Source organism: Mesocricetus auratus, unplaced genomic scaffold (assembly GCF_017639785.1).
Source record: "Mesocricetus auratus isolate SY011 unplaced genomic scaffold, BCM_Maur_2.0 Super-Scaffold_100004, whole genome shotgun sequence".
Classification (NCBI taxonomy): domain Eukaryota; kingdom Metazoa; phylum Chordata; class Mammalia; order Rodentia; family Cricetidae; genus Mesocricetus; species Mesocricetus auratus.
Window position 1 is genome coordinate 41500012 of NW_024429189.1, and position 18025 is coordinate 41518036.

At 45.0% G+C, this 18025-nt stretch overlaps 1 long non-coding RNA gene across 1 annotated transcript; it reads left to right on the plus strand.

The window, feature by feature from the left end:
* The first annotated feature begins 12094 nt into the window (after positions 1–12094).
* Positions 12095–15364, plus strand: LOC121140180. The gene is made up of 4 exons (XR_005876986.1): positions 12095–12200; positions 12518–12782; positions 14828–14907; positions 15187–15364. It is a non-coding gene; the product is annotated as an uncharacterized LOC121140180 (long non-coding RNA).
* Positions 15365–18025: the final 2661 nt, after the last annotated feature.

Below are 18025 nucleotides of genomic sequence, written 5' to 3' on the forward strand. Positions count from 1 at the left end.
ATGTGTGAGTGGGGGGGTATGCTGTGTGTGTGGTATGTGTGTATGTTGTTGTTTGTTTGTTGAGATTAGCTGTTCAACCCATGCTGTCCTAGAATTTACTTTGTAGTCCAGACTGACCTCAAACCCACAATTCTATTTCAGACTCCAAATTGTTGGGGTTACAGGTAAACAACCATCACATCTGACTCTTGTCCAAACTAATGGTATCATTCAATTTGAAAAGCAATTGTCTTAGTTAGTGCTTCAATTGCTGTGAAGAGACACCATTACCACAGCACCTTTTATAAAGAAAAACATTTAATTCAGGTGGCTTACAATTTCAGAGGTTCAGTCCATTATCATTGTGGTAGGGCATAGCAGTGTGCTGGCAGACATGGTGCTGGAGAAGGAGCTGACAGTTCTATATCTTTATCCACAGGCAACAGGAAGTGAACTGTGACACTGGGCACAGCTTGAGCATAGGAGACCTCAAAGCCCATCCCCACAGTGACACACTTCCTCCAGCAAGACCACACCTCCTAACGGTGCCACTCCCTTTAAGGGTAATCTGCTTTCAAACCACCACAGCAGTTCTGGACTATTTGTCCCAGATTATCCTAAGGTAACCTGGGAGTTTATATAAGAAAATGCCAAGGCCTGTACCCACCAGTTCTTAGACCCAAATCTTGACTGGAAATGTCAGTCGTTAGCAGTCTATGCAGCTGAGGAAGGTTTTCTCAATTTTGAGACTGTCTTCTCCTTCTTCTCCTTGTACAGAAAAGGCCATCATCAGAGAAGCATCAGTCTGCTCTCCATGGGAGATGGCAAACTCTTTCCAATCTCCAAAGCAGCATGAGGGGCTCTGACCTGCAACTGTTGTGTAACACAACCCACATGGACTTGGCACAGGGTTCCATCCACAGTTACTCAGTGGCACCAGATACAGATTTGCAAATATACATTCTGATGCTTCCCTAACTTGCCACCTCTTCTGCATAGCTGCATGTATTCAGTCCTCCATTTTCCTTCTGTCCCTCCAATGCTGCTGCATGACATGTGGAGTCTGGTTGACTGGACCACACTGAAGACTGCAAGATTTAGTCCCAGGAAGCTAGGCAAAGCTGTGTGGGGCCTTCTTATGTGAAGCCTTCTGGCCAGTGGGCTGTGCAGGGAAGGGAGTAGTTCCTAAGAGGAAGCATGACAAGGGAGCCCTGTGAAATTCGGGGAACTCAAAAGTCAGCTCCCCCAGACCGTGCAGCGACTGGACCGAGGGGCCTCTATGGAGATGTGCTTCCAAGTGACAGTGTGACGCAGAGCCTGCCAGCATCTGTGGAACACAACCGAGGATCTGGTACCAGCGATGTGAGTGCACTGAGAGTTGGAGCTGTTTGGTTTGGCAGTTTCCCAACACATTTGTGACGTCATCTGGTGCTGCTTTGTAGCTACCTGATCCGGACATTCCCATCGGGATGTTCTGCACACCAGCCAGTAAGCCTGCTTTTCCAACTTGGAGATGGACATACAGATTTAGTCACATAGGTCAAAATTCCTCTGAGATGCCTGGCCCATCAAGACACACCTCTCCAGTCATCTCAGCAACTCTCTCCGGCTCTTTCAAACATCTTCATGGGCATCTTGGATGACAATTGCTGACAAACCTCAGCCCACCAGGGTGTACTGCCAGTCCCTGCCTACAGGGAGCTGGGGGCAGAGCAGCTCTCTCCAAATACTAACTGCCAAAAACTCCAAGACTTGCCTTAGGACACATCAGAGGCACTGCTTTTTCTACCGCTGTTCATAAGCAAAGGCTCACATTCCTGTGTTTTCTTTCTCCATCCCATAGAACTCAGGTAGTGTCCATTGAGGGCCTGGAGCTGGGTTCTCAAATCCACCCTGGTGACATGGATGAGCTCATTGTGTTACACCATCAGGAGCTGGGTTCTCAAATCCACCCTGGTGACATGGATGTTACACCAACAGGCCCCAAGCAAAGCTTCCAGCTAAAACTTCCAATTCACACTTCCCAGGGTTTCTGTGTCCTCAGCTTGAGCTGGGCCCTCCTGATATTTTTATATTTGAACTCATGCCTAGGAGCAGGAGTTTTGATGGGGGATGAAAGAAAAAGTATTTTCTTTTTTAATTAAAAGCAGATGACAGAGATAACTCAGTCATGGAAAGTAAGAGAAGCATTTCCTCTACTGAACATGACTCAGCAAACGTAGTGTTCCCCAGAGAATCAAGGGCACTAACAAAGTATCCCCAGCTTTTCCAAAAGACACACCTTGTGTAAGCTGCCTAAGGCCCCACCAGAAAGTCGCACACACTATTCTTGCTTTGCCTTTCACCCTCATAGACCTTCTATGTTGACCTTAACATTCTCAGGGAGGACCAGAGCCAGAGAGTCAAGGAGTTGTCTGCTTGGTGTTTGGTTTAAGCTTGTTGTTGTTTTGGTTTTTTGTTTTGCTTTAGATTTATTTGCTTTTATTTTATGTGTATGTGTGTTTTTGTGTATGCCTGTGGACTTCATGTGTGCAGTGCCCAGGGAGTCCAGAAGAGGGCATCAGATCCCCTGACACTGAAGTTACAAACAGCTGTAAGCAGCCATAAGTGCTAGGACTCAAACCCAGGTCTTCTAGAAGAGCAGTCAATGCTCTTAACCACTGAAACATATCTCCAGCTCCTGGTCCAGCTTGTTCAGAATGTAGTCTTACCTTCCAACTGCTGGGTCCATCTTCTGGATCTAGCTTCTCTGCTGCCCTAATGTTCAAATAAATGAAGAGCTGTTTCACGTGAGAAATTCCTGCCTTGTGTATTCTGTTCTCCAGGTCATTGTGGACAAGAAGCATCACAGACACAGAGAGATGGTCATGCTAACCACTGGGCTTTTCACCCACTCCCATGTATGTTTTCTTTCCCTTTGCAGTCTTAACTGCATTATTTCCTCCTTTCCAAACACTTTCTGTTTGTGTTTCTTTGTCTTAATCAAATCCAGCCTTGAGCATAGTCTCCTAACTAGGATAGTTTGCTACAGACTAGTTTGTGTAAAAAGGAAGGAAGGAGGGAGGGAGGAATGGAGAGAGGAAGGGGGAGAGAAGGAAGAAATGAAGGATCTTAATTACATATTTTCTTATAACATTTTATTTAGAACCAGTCTTTAAAATTCATCATCAAATTCATTTATACTTAGTTGTTCTCCAATCACACATAAAAGGTCCAAGTCACTGTTTTCTACACCGAGGTAACACTCTGAACAGTGGCCAGAAGTCACTGTGATCAGAGCCTTGAAGTCACTTCTGTGCTGTCAAAGGCTTGTCTCTCTTCTTTGTCATCTCAAATGTAGGAAGAAGGCAATTTCGGCCAAATGCATTGATTAGGATTACCAACCAGGCTCAGTGGAGGACAAACTCCATTCATGACATTCAGGACACAGAGAAAGAACGAGTTCTGGAAGTTCTACTCACTAGGAAAACCAGGGTTCTTGATTACAAGGCAGTAATCCAACCCAAACTAGCTTGTAATTTAAAAAAGAAAAGAAGGACCCCCTTGGAAGACTCACAAACCCACTGGGAAGAGCATGACTCCACTGGACCATAGAGACTCAAAATCTCAGCATGTGCTTTCCTCCCCCACCCTCCCCCTCCCCCCTCTTTCTTTTCCCTTCTCCCCTCTCCCTCCTCTGCATCCTTCTGCATGACTTTGTTTTATTTCCTCTGGACTGGCTTCATCCACACACTGAAACCATGAACTCATCTCTGTTCTCCCGCTTAACCAAGGGAAGATTTGCTCTCCCCCCCCCCAATTCCAGTTGAAGATTCCCTAAGCAACAAGTCAATTGTCCAGAGAAGGGTCAAAAGTCTACTTCTGGGTACCCAGGGGGAAATCACTGAGGCCCCTTGTTAAGAGAAACTTTTTCTTTTGCTATCCGCTTTGGTTTATCCCTTGCCAGTCGCCTGGGCTCTGCCGCGCCAGCCTGGTTCTAGATCCGCATGAGTCCCAAATAAACACACAGGAGGCTATATTAATTATGAAGCTGTTGGCCTTGTTTGTCTCTTACTGGCTAGCTCTGCCTTAAGTAATTACCCCATAATTGTTAATCTAAGTATGTTTCTTACCGGAGAATAGTTCCCGGCATCCTACCCCCATGGCGTCACATGTTGACTCTCTTGTGTTTCCCCTTCCCAGAATCCTCCTCGACTCCTAGTCCCTCCTATCTAGGTTTTCTATTGGCCAGACAGTACTTTATTGACAAATGCACAGGCAAATAACAGGACTTCCCCAACAGCCCCTGACAATCACCTTCATTCATGTGTACCACATGTGCTGATGGCCAAGCACCTTATGTCCTCTCCGCCTTGGTTTCATCCCTGTAAAAGGAGATAGTGGGTAGAAGCTAAAATAACCCCTCCTTCAACGAGCTCTTGATTATGATCCATAGATAAGCAATGCCGAAGGCCCATGTAGCATCCACCATATGTGTAGATTCAATAAATGTTCACTTTCCTTCAAAGTTGAGTCTTATAGTCAAGGAAGAAGTCAGCACGTAAAAATGGAGAGGAAAATGACTTGAAGTGTGGGGAGCCAGATGGGAAATGCTATATGATTCAGAGTAAGAGGCACTGCATGGCTGTTAAAAGGAGGGTAACTGAGCCTTAAATCATTTAAATCATGCTCACCTATAAATCACCCACAAGGCCTGTGTTCTAGAACCGGGGTGGGGCAGTTATGTTATTGAAAAACCGTGAATGTCATGTTGATCCATCCATCGGTAGATAGTAAGACATCCTTTGCTACATACAGGAGGAAAGATTATTTCAGTCAAGTAACATTTTAAAGACAATATAAAAAGAATTGTAAAAGATTGGGATTTTGATAAACTGTGAGATGCAAAAGCTGAACTTTCTGCCTCTCCCTTTATAATGTTTTGGAGTCAGGCCAATGAATGTACCCAGCTGGGCAGATGACCTGAATTTAGTACCACTTCTATAGAACTCTTCCTTGTGTTGGCTTCCTTCATACATTTCATCCTTAAGTTTTATGAGAGGGAAAAGGAGACCTCATATTATGCTCATCTTAGGCAAAAATTACGCTACCCATGGAGCACAAAAGAACCATGGACAGTCAAATTGCCACTTTTCTTGAATCTTTAAGAAGCCAGCTCCCCTAAGAAAGACATGGTGTCTTTACATCAAATCAATTTGACTCGCACCAACATCTGTTCTTGACATCTAATGTGAAATGTGATAGCTAATGTCTTAATAGTGGCACAGAATCAAACTCAACCCTCTACTTGTTCCTTGTCCTTTTCTCCAGCATTCCCCACAGCATGTTTGTAAAAGACCATGACACCCAACAAATCACTAGAATGTTCCTTCTCCAGGTTTCCATTTCCTTTAAACTCATAGCGATGGCCACATCTTCCACCATTGCATCATGTGGAGTCTCACACAGTTGAACACATGACTTCTGGGTTCCTCCTCAGAGCTTTTCCTCAGCCTAGGCTCTGGCCCCACCTGAGATCCCGGCCTTCCAAGAAGCCTCTCTTCCAATCCAGTCACCTTGCACTCTGATTCTTGTTTGTAGCATCAGTTTTTAACCAATTCTTCGCCAAAGGCTGCCTGTGACATTGCAACTTGATTCCAAAATGCCTGTGAGTTTATCTGTCCAACAGTACCCAACACAATGCCTAGCATGGCAGAGCTCAATAAACACATGTATGGATGAGCGGGTGAGTAGAATGCCCTTACACACAGGTTGACATTTTCAGTCATTGGGGAAGTAAGGTCTTTGTCAGACTTTAGTAAAACAAAAACAAAAACAAAAACAAAAAAAAAACAGCAGATTTTGGCTCAACCTTGTGAGCTACTTTTATATCAAATTGTCTTGTGGATCTGGAAAAACTAAGAATATATAGATAAAGACTGATGCAGGGTGTCATTAATACATTGTTCTGTGTTGGACGTAGGGATGGCGTTAGGGACAGGAGATGGGCAAGCACCCCAAATCCTGATCCAAGGGCTGCATTGTATCTCTATCAACCATCAAAAAGAATTCTATTTCAAGCAAGCTATTCTTTCTGAACCCAGGAAAATCCATAGACATTTCCCAAAACATATGTAAGTCCTAGTCCCCACCTCTTCATCAGCAGAACTTGGATGCATATGTTTGATGCTCTAAGTGGCTTCACTGGTATAAAATTTGACACCCTATTTGAAAAATTCTTGTGGTTCCATGACAAAAGGGTGACTACAAGATGGCAGGACCATCAAGACCACTGGCAGGTGACCCTCGGAACTAAATATCATGTACACCCCTTCTCCCTGGATACACTGGACACCCAACTCCCTTAGCTAGGATTTCTATTGCCATAACGAAACGCCATAACCAAAAGCAAGTAAGAAAGGAATGGGTTTATGGCTTACGCTTCCACATCGTAGTATGTCATCAAAGGAAGTCAGGAAAGGAACTCAAACCAGGCAGGAACGTAGAGGCAAGAGTTAATGAAAAGGCCATGGAGGGGAGCTGCTTCCTGGCTTGCTCTCCATGGACTCAGCTTTCTTACAGAATCCTGGACCCTTAGTGCCCAGGGATAGCACTACCCCAATTATCCAAGCAAGCAAGGAGCAAGAATTAATGTCCTAAAGGCTGAGTTCGGGTTGAAAAGAGGGAAAAGTCCCACGAAATGAAATAAGAACAATGGGCTGAGCTCTTCCACATCAACTATTGATTAAGAAAACGCCCTATAGGCTTGCTTGCATGCCTGCTGCCAGTTATTTCCTCAACTGAAGTTCCCTTCTCTCAGATGACTCCAGCTTGTGTCAGCTTGACATAAAATTTATCAAAACACCAACTATGCCTCTACAGCACAAAGCAGCCTGGCTGGAGAAAGGGTAAGGGATAAACAAACTCCCATAGTTGGGACACTAATGATAAGAGCATAGCACATACTATTTTAAACCAAAAAATACTTGTGTGTCTGTATTTAGCTTTTCAAATTTAAACCTTTCCTGGGTCCCAATAATCTATATGGGTTAGAAATAAACTGACATCATTCGTATATTTTAAAAGAGCAAGCTCTATAATACTGGTTTGTTAACTAACAAGTTCAGGAGTCATTATTTTGGACTGAGCACCTGTGTACAAGAGACTAACAAACTAGACTAAAAGTCAAAATGGAGTCACTAATGCCAAGGTTCCACATCATCAAACCAACCAACTAAAACTGAGCTGTTGGGTGTCCTTGAGGGAAAACAGGAGGGAGGGAGGGAAAGAAGGCAGGAAGGAGAATGGAGCAGGGAAACGACCAATCCACTTTTTTATTCTTGATTCCTGCTCTGCTCAGCCCTACTCATCTCACTCGGTTCATGGAATAGAAACGTTGTTCAATTCTAGGCCCTGAAACAAAGCCCACTTAGATGGCTAAACTTTCACTTCCAATTATCCAAGCAAGCAAGGAGCAAGAATTAATGTCCTAAAGGCTGAGTTCGGGTTGAAAAGAGGGAAAAGTCCCACGAAATGAAATAAGAACAATTTTCAGTCAAAAAACATTTTTCATTCTGCCTTCACCCTTTTTTCCCTGCTATCAGATAAACCATTAACAATTCTGAAGTATTTGTTACTCTAACACAGGCTTGCACGGCTCTGTTTTCACTTGCAATGGCCCTGAGGATAAGAACCAGGACCAAGCTGTGTCCTGGTCCCTCCCTGAGAAGGGAAGTTTCAGTTGGTAACTCAAGGTAGTGACTCAGATGGCCCTCAACAGACTTAACCCTTTAACAACTGAGTCTGGGGGATAGCTGGGAGGTGGTAGGAAGTAGCAGTGTTTTAAGGCAGTGGCTCTCAGCTTGTGGCCCTCGGGTCAGCAGCTGCAATATCCTGTGTGATGAAAATTCCCAGGCTCCGCCCAACCCCCTGAGCCAGAAGAGCTGGAGGTGGGGTAGTAGTCTGGGTTTTCCATAGGAGTTTAGTGAACCGCAGGGAAAGTATGCAGTCCAGTAGTGCTGAACCGCAAGACTCGTGACCCTCGGTAAGTCACGTATGCGCACGCACTTTTCGTAAGAATGTTGTCATGGGTAGCCAAGGTAAGAGTTTCCAGTCTTTCTCTGTCAACAGGCTTCTTGCCCAACCCCCCCCCAGCCACATCATCTTGCACGTGGGCCATAATTTTTTCAAAGATTACATATTTCAATATATACTACGTCATATTAATCTACAGAAATTCTGTTTCTAAAATAAAATTATTTTCTGTGGAGAAAAATTGCCGTACTTAGGGAACTTGGCACATATCGCTAGAGCAAGCAGGAATGGGTCCCTGGGTACCGTGTGAGGGGGAGGAGGTGAGAGGGGAGGAGAGCGGGCGGAGAGGAGGAGATGATGATTTGCCATCTGGAGAGGTTCCCACATGGCAACCTTGCTCATTTTCTTGTTTAACTTTTCATAGCAATCCTATTTTGCAGTGGGTGGTCTAGGGCGAGGGTGAGTTAACAGACCCCAGATCACTTCTGTGAATGGAAGATAAATACGTATCAATTCAGGATTCAAAGGCTCAAGATGGGGGACAGAAAGGAGCCCCCAAGAGGCAACACTGAAGGAGCCACAACAGGGTGACACATGTCAAACATCAGCCTTACCGTCTAGACTGATGTAGGTGCCGCTCTTCCCGTGGTAAAGAAGGAATGATCTTCCCACAGAGTCCAGAGGAGCAAGGAGCAAACACACATGGTAGGGGTCTTTGGGCAGTGGCCATGTACTAAGAGCACTTACAAATTTCTGCATTCAGTCAGCCCGTGCAGAAAATTCAGTGTGCACCTGAACAACCCTGGTTTAACCTGTTGTGGACACAGAGCCTAAGGTTTTTATGGCTTAGGAGATTTATATGGTTTTAAAAGCTCTTTGGCACCTTCCTTAACCCATCCTTAATGAGGTTCCAGAAGCCTCTACCAGACCACAGCCCATCTAAGGATCCCTGAAGACACAGCTTCCCTCTCTTCCACCAGAGTCCATCTGGGGCCTTGAGTGGAGACCAGTGCAAACCACCCCTTCCCAGAAGGAACCTGAGGGGTATAGAGGGGCTAGCTAGCGGTAGTGGGGAGAAATCCCTAAACCATTACCCAAATTTATCTCAAGGTTCCCATATGTGGGAAAACATACCCACAATCTAACCCACAGGAGTCAATAAGTGCCAGGCAAGAACGTCTTAGTTTCCATGGCTTCAGGGCAAAGGCCATGGTGGGGAGGTGTTCACAGGAAGATGGGAGTACTGGGCTGACTGGGAATGGCAAGAGAATTGAGCAAAAGCAAATCACAAATCTGCCACTTCCACGGCCTAAATAAAGAAATTGTACAGGGTGGTGTAGGCATGGGATCCAGCACTTGGGAGGCAGAAGCAGAAAGATCTTAAGTTCAAGGCCAGCCTGGGCTACCAAGCAAATCTGAAGCTAGCCTGGGCTACATAGCAAACTTCAATATATAAAAGGGGGAAAAAAACCTAAAGTTATAAGGAAATATATGAACTGACATGTATACGTGTGTGTGTGTGTGTGTGTGTGTGTGTGTGTGTGTGTGTTATGCAGTACTGTGGTAACAATTTGTCACAGATTTAGAGAAATCAGAGTACAAGAAAAGGACAGGATGCAGTGACAGCATCTACATCAGGCAAAAGGATAATGGACCCTGGTTGGAATTTTAAGCCAAGTACCTCACATCTGTCACTCATTATGGGGTAACAGTGAAAACTCGGCCATGTGGATGTAAAATTTACCTAAAAGCAAAGATGCTAATTATTGGCAAAGCACTTAGGGTAATGACAGCCCACACGGGCCAATTCCCCAGGATCCTCGTGAAGCAATCACACTAAGCTCCTACAGTACATACTGCTGAGAAAAGCCAGGGGATATGCCCCACCCAATGCCCTGCTCCACACAGGCAGATCCCATAAGGCAGAAACATTTTCCTTTCCTTGAAAACACAGCATGTTTGTAATTTCTGAACATGAGAGTAAAGTCTCACATCTGTTCCTCCTTCCTTCCTTCCTTCTCACCCTTTCATTTTTAAAAAACTGTTTGGAGGGGCTAGCAAGAATGCTCAGGTAAGGACACCTGCTGCCAAGGCTGATGACCTGAGTTCAATCCCTATGACCCAGATGATGGACGGAGAGAACCAACTCCTGAGAGTCATTCCCTGACCTCCACACTCTATCCCACCACTCCAACACACACACACACACACACAGATACACATGCACACATACATACACATAAAAACACACACAGACACACACAAACACAGATACACACATACAGATACATAAACACTCAACACATACACACAGGCAGACACACACATGGACACACACAGGCAGACACAGAGACACACACAAACAACAGACACACACATGAAAGCACACATACACACACATACGCACACAGAGACAAAAACACAGATACACACATACAGATACATGCACACACACATACACACAGAGACACATACAAACACACATAATCATACACAGACACTATATTTTTTAAATGTAATTTTAAAACTTTTAACTGTTGGGAGTCTTGAAGTCAGACTTGGAATTTAATTACAGTGTATGCTTTTATATTCTTATCAGGGGTCTGAAAACTTATTAAAATTTATTTCGCCATTTTCAGAACAACCCCCTAGTGACATACAATGATTTATTTTATAATCATATCTATGTTCCTCAACCATCACTTGTTATTTTAAAATGTAACACCCACAGAGACCAAGGTTCAATCTCAACACATATGTGTACAAATCCCTATTTCCAAAGTACCTCTTAGCATTTTTTCATATCCACATTTAGACAAATTAGATTACACTGCCGTATTTATCTCGTAATTTTGTGGTTTTGCTTGGGGTCTTGTTGCTGTTGGTTTTTTTTTTTTTTCCTGGTGCTAAAAATCCAACCAAGGGCTTCATAAGTGTCAGGCAAGCAGGCTACCACTGAGCCGTACTTTATTTACCAAGACCGCAACCAAAAGCTAATGCTTACCTCATCAAAATAAACGTGAGGGTTAGGGAAAGCCATTAGTCAGAAGGTCCAGGTAGAGCCATAGACAGGCATAGGTACAGGGTCCCTCTGAGAAGGACCCGCTTAATACTATGATGAGCAAAACCAGCAACCTCTTGGCAAGACCCTTTTGCTCAACTGCAACCTTCCTTTCCTGAGGATATGCTTAAAATGAAGGACTAGAGGCAGGGATCCCCATAACTGGACCCGCATGGGATGTAAGATGCCTTGGAAGCAGCCAGAGCAGCTGGGGGCCATACAGGCCTCCGTGGTATCCCTGCATGCCTGGGGCCCTGTGGCTTCAACAAGCATGCTGGCCAGCAGCATGAGACATATGATTAAGTATGACAACACATGGTTAAGTATGACAACATTCTAATGCTGCTCACTGGGAAAATGATCCTAAACGTAACTGAAGTTTTAATATAGATGCGTGTGTTTTTCTCGTACACCTCGTTTCTTGCTGAACACACAGCTCTGGGATTCACCTCCCTGTACCTGTGTCTGTTTGCATCTCTACTTGAATCTTCTGACTCATGGTTTTCCCCCACCCTCGCATTATTTTTTATGAATACCAGTCATAAGCTTTTGGCTGAGTAAAGCCCAGAGTGAAAACGCAAGTTCCTACCTGCTGCAAACAGGACTCCAGGAGCTAAGCAGGGTATCTTCCTTTCTCTAATCATCTTGTTAACTTAGCCAATCACTAATTTAGGAATCTGTGAACTTAGGGGTCTTCCAGGCACTTAAAGATCACAATCAGAAGAATAGCATTGGTTATCAACCAAAAACAAACTATTTAGACTTTAACAAGACGTTACAAATCTACCATATCAGGGCTAATCTTAGTGAGGAGCAGTGACTCACAATAGTGACTTGACACACCATTTTATTGTGCAGAGATGAGATGTCGAGGAAGATGGTCTTGCCTTAGTCTGCGGGCTAAAAGAAATTACCTGGGGCAGAAGTGTCTTGCAGCCACTCCTAGGTTATGTGTGACCTTCAGCCTTGTGACCTCACACTGGACCACCGCCCCATAGGCGTTGTCCGTAACATGCCTGCTCCACATTTGGGTAGATGGGAAACCTAGGTACTGAAAGTATGTGAAGAGTTGTTACAATGGGCAGTCACTGCCACCTCAGCCTCAGCTGCCGAGCTTTTGGCTAAGTACAGGATCCACCAACAGAATGTATCAGTAGATTCTAATTCTAATGGGCTCTGTGTGTGTGTGTGTGTGTGTGTGTGTGTGTGTGTGTGTGTGTGCACGCGCACGCGCACGCCTGTTTGTGTGTGTTCATGTTGGGGAGGTTCACATGAATTTGTGTGCATGTGGAGGTTGAAGACTGACGTCAGGTGTCTTTAACTGCCCACCACCTCATTATTATTTTTAAATGTATTCGGTTATTTATTCATTTTGGGGGAGATGCTCTAGTTAGCATATCTGTTGCTATGATAGAGCACTGACCAAAAACAACCTGGGGTGGGGAATTTTATTTCATCTTACAGCCCATCCTGAAGGGAAGCCATTGCAGGGACTTCGGCAGGGACCTGAAGCACAGACCCTGGATGGAGGTTCTTGCTGCCTTCCTTTTCCCGGCTCGCTCAGTTTCCTCTCTTATACAATCCTGCCCCACCTGCCTAGGGATAGCTCCACCCATTGGCCTGGACCCTGGCACGTTAACTAGCAATCAAGAAAACGCCTCACAGACGTGGCCATGGGCCAACTGGACTAGGCAGTTCTTCAGCTGAGGTTCTTCCCAGGCGACTCCAGGTGAGTCAAGTTGACAAAAAAGTAACCAGCACAGTTGTGTGAAAATGGGAGTGCACGTGTCACCGCATGCTTGTGGAGGTCTGAGGACTTGAGGGAGTCGGTGATCTCCTACCATTGTGTGCGTTCCAGGGATGGAACTGAGACTGATAGGCATGGCAGCAAGGACTGGGCATCTGGTCAACCCTCCACTTTACTTCTGAGATAGGGTCTCTCATGAACCTGGAGATAGCCAGTTCAGCTAGACCGTCTGGCCAGCAAACTCTGCCCCGTATCCCCGCCATTACAAGTGTATAGCACTGCACTTATCTTTTACATGGGTGCTGGGTACTGAGTTCAGGTCTTGGTGCTTCGGAAGTAAGCAGTTTGCCAACTGAGCCATTTCCCCAGCTCCTGTTGTTGTTTGTTTATTTCTTGGTTTGTTGTGGTTTTTTTATACATTCAAAGGCCCATTATCTCTCATCACCTTTAGGGTACTTACAATAAGAATTATCTTAGGAAAACATAGTATGTTACAGAAGCCATGTGTTTAGACATAATTCTCTAATGGAAACATGCTGTGGGTTTCTACAATAAATAAGCCCCCTCCTTAAGTACACCAGGCTTTGCGAGCCTGAATCCCCCGTCAGATGCTTCTGGGAAATCAGCTTTTTACTGAAGCCCATGGTGAACTGTGCAGGGAAGACTTCCATCTTACAACTCGAATGATCACACTCTACACATCTGGATCAGAATTTGAAATGCCCCCTTACCAGATTTTAACAGAACATCTCAATCATGTAAATCTCATAGAGTATCATCTCCCCCATCAGCAAGCTCATCTGAGGCACTGCAGAGAGCCCACCAAGGTTGTGGTCAGAGGGTTTTGTGACTTTCCCAGAGAACTGACCTCTGCAGCTACAGATGCAGGCAGCTGCTGAGCGACAGTCTTCCTTCATTTGCTGAACCTGAGTCAGAGAGGGAATTCACTGTGCAATGACACGTTTCATATCTTTCAGATGCCAAATGTTCAAAGTTTAAAACTACAGGCCACTCACAAGCTGGGCAGCGATCCAGGCATTAGCTCACACTACATCAGTGACCTCATGCTCCGTCAGGGCTGTGTGGTTTATATCACCGGGGTCCTCTCCCCCTCCCAGCCTCACTCCCTTTCACTGAGCCTAGAGAGCTTGCTAGCTCAAGCTGACCGAGTAATGAATAGAATGGCTCAAGCTGACAACAGTGTAGATGGCTTGCTAGCTCAAGCTGACGGAGTAGAGAATTTGCTAGCTCAAGTTCAGGAATCTAGATCATTCCATCTGGTTGAAGAGAAAGCAAGCCTGAGACAGGGCTGCGTTCCTCTGTGTAGGTGATGAGTCCTGGAACTACAGCAGCAGAGGAATGGTTTCCAGCGAGCGGGTGCCGCGCAAACACACTTGACCACCGCACCATCACTACCTCCAGCCCACAAGGAGGGAAGGAAAGTTTTCTCTGTTTTATGTTTTTCCTGCCCTGAATTTTAAGGGAAGAAAATTATAAAACCAAGAGCCTTCATATCCCAGGAGACATTTATGTTTAAGCTGGACGGAGCACTACCCCGAATAACAGGCAACAATTTCACCCTGGCAGGGAAATGGCCTAAGTGACTTAATGGATATTTTCCATCTCTAATTTCCATGATTAAAAGAAAGAGGTTGAGAGAGGTACATGTGGAGCCTATTGTGAGTTTGCCAATGAATCCTAATTTAGATCAAAGAGAGTCCATGAGACACCGAACCATAAACACCCTAGTGTGTGTTACTTCAAGGAAGTTGTTAGTGTGTTCCCGATGGCTATTATGTGATATAGTTGCGCTGTGTAGCCTGCACCCTTTAATTACTAATACAGAAGAAAATCCCATATAAGATCGAGGAATGTAAATGAGACCTCTGCTCTTTTGAACCTTTTATGCATTTGCCAAATTAGAGTTTGCCGTGGACTTTGGTTTTCCCTGATCGCTGTTGGTAGAGATCATTTGGCTCATGGGATTAAATCTGACTTTCTAAAAACTATTTCCGATCGGCGTGCAGATTTCAGACCTTTAAGTGTGCTTTGTGCTGAGACATGGATCATCAGAACCAGATTGGGGACAACTTTGAAGTTTTCAAAGGTATGGATGAAGCACTCTCCCATTCTCATCTTCCCTTCACTGCTCAAGTACAGGCTGCCGGTTGTCCCCACGAGAGTAGCCTGCAGAGTCCAGGGCACACTATGTCACTATGCTTGTACAAGCGCCTGGCTTCTGGGCAGAGCTCTAGGCACATGAGTCTGGATCAGCAGGTGTGACCACCCTGTTGCTCACACCAGCCTCTCAGGCAGCATTTCAGGAAGAGAAAAGCCACACACGTCATCGTGAACAGTTTGAGTGTAACAATGCTTCCTTCTATAGGGTTCTGCTGCCTGCCACCCTTGTGCAGAAAAAAAAAAGAAATGTCAACAGCGTTGCACATGCATTGAATGCTGAATGCAGGACCAGGCCCTGTATTGATGCAAGGATGCTTATTACGCTGAGGGAGTACTGAGGATGTTAGCCATTAAGTGAGGCAGACTATGTCCAATCCTGCATCTTGTTCAATAAAGCAAAGTCTTTTGCCATCTGTCTCCTGCTACAAAGAGATTATAATAATAAAATCATTGCTAATGAGTAAACTAAGTAGAGGCTAATTCCCTGGTAGGTCATATTGGTGTTCTTCTCCTGAGGATGTCCTGTTCTCAATGAGGCAGAGAGCACCGGGGAGGGCATTGGATTGTGCACAAACAGGGATGCCTAAAATCAAAAACCAACACAGCATATGTCGGCATTTAAAGCCCCATCAAAGGGACATCCAACTTTTCAGCTGTAACCCAAATGTAAATTTCCCTTACCCTGTCAATTAGCAGATTACAATGCTTCTGTAGCGGGAAGGCCATTCTGCTGGCAGAGCCCGGGTATTTGGAATAGGTCCAGGGCAGACAGATGGTGAGGAAAAGGGGTGCCACAAAGGGTTCCCTGTTTGCGGAGCCAACAGTTCTTCCACGCAGCCAATGTAACCTTCAAGGGGATGAACCACAAGGGGCGGGCCTTCACCCGCACAGCTGGAAAAGCACGTGGGTGTCTCCATGCTCGAACTAGGTGCAGGAGGCATTTGAAGAAGAACTTGTGCAAGACACTGATTGGAAATCATCGTCTTTGGCACCTAAAGAGTCTCTCCTCAGTGAACACAGAAAGCACGGTCACTACCTCCTACAAACTTGACACGATTGTTTAAATTAGGAGAATAGAGAGTGCAGGCTGTGTTTGGGATGCTGACTGTACCGCACACAGCAAACTGATATGATCATGGGACCCACTGAGGATGTTTGCCGTACAGCCACTAAATGACATCTTCCCATTGTTCTGGTCCACCTGAGACCATCCCAGTTGCCAGTTGCGCAGAAAGGTTTAATTCAGGGATTGATGACTAGTAAAGTTGTCATCATAATGTCCCCTGCTGACTTAGAAAAGTAATCTTCTAGTAGAAACACTAATTGATACTTCTCCGGCTAAGAACAAAACAAACAAACAAACAAAAAGCCCTTAGATGCCCTTTCATTGCGATCCAAAAGGCAAAACAACGTTGTATTATTTTAAATATTTTTGTAGATAAATAAAGTGTCTCCATTCCAGCTCACAGCTCCGGAAGCTTTGTTCCATGAGGGCATGGGATGCATGGCAGAGCCTACAGTAAGGCTGTCCACACCAGAGGGGACCAGAAATCAGAACGCAAAGCAGGGACCAACGGACTGTCACATATAACCCTAGTGACTGACTCTCTCCAGCGGGCTCTGTCTCCTGAGTTCTAACCATCCCAAAACAGCACCACCCACTGGGACATTTCCAGTTCAAGCCATAATCTCTCTAAACTGGTAACAACTAGCCATTTCTGAGTGCCAACAAGGCACCAGACACTTGACCTGTCTCAGCTCACTTAATCCTTTTAAGGCCCCCAAAAATGGAATCATTCTTATCATTTTAATGGTAAGACATTAAAGACCCAAGACAGGAACCAACCCGCATTCTGAAAATCACTCACATTGCTTGTTCCATTCCAGGGCTCTGACAAAACAGCCTGCTTTCTTTTAATTCCACGGTAATGGCCCCAAGTGAAATGGGTTCCAAGCTCCAAGTCAAACTCTTGTCTTCAAATGGAAATGTGCCACTCGGGACTGGGCAAAGCCACTGGTCCGGTGCCAAAGATTCAGTGGCGTTCCGTCATTACTCCTTCTTCTGCTCCAGGTCTTGGCTAGTGGTATATGAAGGGTACTGTCCATAAAGGAACTTCTGTCCATAAAGAAACAGAAGTTCAGGTTATAGGAAGAACCTCTGTGGGCATTCCTACAGGACAGTTAACTGGGTTCCACCAACCAGGTAACCGGTGAGAGATAGGCAGACAAAAGGGGGGACCGGGACTTTGCGTTTTCATGGTGTCCTTCCGCCACTATACTCAGATTCCTTCCTTCCGCGCTTTCCTTTCCTGTCCTGACACACTCTCCTCTACAGCGAGGGATGCCCATGCTGAGCTAGCACAGAGACCATGAGACAGTTATCCCAGTTAGAAACTAAGCCGTTTTTTTTTTTTCAGTTACTTCCAGCAAAAGCGGATTCTGATGTCACAAAAAGCCTGTTGTTTGTTTGTTTGATGTCATCCTGACTACAAAATTAAAAGAGACACTGATGTCATGCCATCTACAACAGCATTGATTAAACAACATAGACCTGGCACAACACTTGAAGCTACAGGGTTTTCAAACCCAGACAAGGATGACCTACCACACCTGGGGGTGAATTTTATGACTAGAACAACTGTTATCAGTTCTGAATGATCAGTAAAAGAGGCTAATCAAGCAATTAAAACAAAATTAACTGGGTCATCAGTTTAAACTTTTCAACCCAGGCCCCTGCCCTATATCCACACCCGCTGAAGAGGAAGGGAGGGAAAAAAGTCACAAAAGCCTCACTGGAGTAACAATTGCCTATTTTAATGTTGGCAACTTAAACTGACAATTATGTTGTTAATTGATAGTTATTTCACTGAGTTGTCATCCACAGAGATTGTTCAGATTAGCGATGTTGTTTTTGCATTGTGATTAAACTTCTGGGTAGCTGCATAAGACTGTTGTATTTTTTTAGGAGACCTTCTAACACAGAGAAGAGGAAAGGGGCCCACCCTCCTTAAAGACGCATCCCACTTAAAAGAAGCTGGGAATTA